This window comes from Berghia stephanieae, chromosome 11 (assembly GCF_034508935.2).
Source record: "Berghia stephanieae isolate SIO BIC M18660-M18661 chromosome 11, UCSD_Bste_1.3, whole genome shotgun sequence".
In the NCBI taxonomy this organism is placed as follows: domain Eukaryota; kingdom Metazoa; phylum Mollusca; class Gastropoda; order Nudibranchia; family Aeolidiidae; genus Berghia; species Berghia stephanieae.
In genome coordinates, this window is record NC_088370.1 from 15975408 (window position 1) to 15977907 (window position 2500).

The window sequence follows — 2500 nt, forward strand, 5'->3', positions numbered from 1 at the left end:
TCTCTCACCGTACTCGGGTATTAAATGAGTACCTGGCTGTTAACAATGTTGACTTTATTGGAAAAAGAAATTATTATTATTATTATTATTATTATTATTATTATTATTATTATTATTATTATTATTATTATTATTATTATTATTATTATTATTATTATTATTATTATTATTATTATTATTATTATCATTATTATTATTATTATTATTATTATTATTATTATTATCATTATTATTATTATTTATTATTATTATTATTATTATTATTATTATTATTATTATTATTATTATTATATATTATTATTAATATTATTATTATTATTGTTATTATTATTATTATTATTGTTATTATTATTATTATTATTATTATTATTATTATTATTATTATTATTATTATTATTATTATTATCATTATCATTATTATTCATCATCATATATTATTATTATTATTATTTATTATTATTATTATTATTATTATATTTTTATTATTATTATTATTATTATTATTATTATCATTATTATCATTATTATTATTATTATATTATTATTATTATTATTATTATATTATTATTATTATTATTATTATCATCATCATTATTATCATTATCATCATTATTATCATCATCATCATTATTATCATCTAATGACAAACCCACATAATTTTTGGTATGTTTTCCCTACTTGTTTCAAAGTCTAATGGAAGGTTCTGCTGGGGCTGGTTTTATGGTGGGCCCTGCCGTGGGAGGCGTCATGTTTGAGGTAGAATGGTGTAGTTTGTTGAAATCTTGATGGCGCCTTTGGTGCTACACCTTTATTCGCGGCATTATTAATCCTATCATCGTCGTCGCCGTCATCATCATCATCATCATCATCATCATCATCATCATCATCATCATTACTAATACCCCTAATACTGCCAACAAAACCTTGTTTTGGTTTTTAAGGGTTTTGCGGCACTTGCAACACATTAACCCTCTCCTTACCAACTGTAGGAAAATCGTCACATTCGTTACGATATACAACTAACATTTTTCTAATTCAAATTTCTTTTGTACATCATAAAATTTGTAGAAAATGAACAGTGTGTTGTAGAGCATGTTTTGCGAAAGAAATTATTTATCGCAAGAAATTTACTGCTATTGCGTTTCAGTGATAAAAAAAAAAAAAATTTTGTGTTAGTTGGTGTGAAGTTTTGGGGAAAATCCTGAAAATGTCTGGTAAGGTCATATCAGCGCCAGTAGAAAGGAAGAAAATGGGGTAGTAAAGAGTTCTAGAATTACAATTAAAGCATCAAAGAAAAGGCAATACAAAGGGGAATTGGTTCAAATTGGAAACAGATGTAGAATCCAAGAGTACATTATCAAATTACTTAGTTTGAGATCACCTAAAAGTCTCATCCGGACACAAGCACAGGTCCCTAATAAGAGGAATACATTCAAATGTTTACAAATCATAATATATAATATGTAAACAAAACATAATATAGTGCATAACGGAGATGATTTTCAACGTAAAAATATATCAGCTCCCAAAACTATCTATACATTTGACTGTTTCCCTCCCGCCTGTTAGGTGATATTGCAATTTTTTTTCGGACAGACCTGGCTGTTAACGGCCAGGTACTCATTTTACACCTGAGTACGGTGAGAGAATGTGATTAAAGAGTCTTTTCCAAGGACTCAAATATATGCGCTGAGTGAGGCTCGAATCCAAGACCTTGCTATCCGAAAGCGAGTGTCATACCACAAGACCACATAGCCGCACGAGAGACATCGGCGTTTTTTTCATCCAACCCGCTTTAGGCTTTTTCATTCAAAACTGTGATCTGTAGTCTGTCAATGCCTGTCATTTTCTTTTTAAAATTATAACATCTTTTACAGTTGACAAATAAAAGATTTATTTGCACGAAATTCATGTGTATTTAATATACCCTTTCCTGCGATGTCGAGATACATATAATTTGCATTCGCATTAATACTAGTATGTCATATATTTTCATCATCATCATCATTGCCTTTTTCACCCTGGGTCAGGGTATAGGCCACAGACAAACAGTTTCCATCCTTCTCTATCCTGAACTAACTTTCTTTTATCTCGTTCCAAGTCTTATCACTCCACTGAAAACCAGCTTCTTTAATTCTTCTCCATGTTCCCCGTCGCCGTCCCTTGATCTTCTGCCCTGAGGGTTCCTGCTTCATGCATGGTGCGAACGTTCCACGACGCAACTCGAAGCTGCTTGTTTATCGAAGACGCCATCGGGTCCAGCAGGCAGAGTCCTTTCAGCTTTGTCCGTCCGTTGTCCTTAATAAATTCTGTCATTGCAGAAACTCTTCGGTGGCCCAAGCTAAAAAAAAAGAAAGGATTTGATTTGTCCGTCTGTGTTTCTGTAACAATGAGTTTTATGGAAGGGGTGTTAACCCTTTGACAACCCCCAACCTGGAGGACCAGGTGACTCAAAAAAGGGGGAGTCACACACCACTAATCGCCTTTTACGACCCGCTGG

At 31.4% G+C, this 2500-nt stretch overlaps 1 protein-coding gene across 1 annotated transcript in view; it reads left to right on the forward strand.

The window, feature by feature from the left end:
* LOC144956348 (MFS-type transporter SLC18B1-like) overlaps window positions 1-2500 on the forward strand; it is a 46627-nt gene that overhangs the window by 24339 nt on the left and 19788 nt on the right. The window lies entirely within an intron of this gene.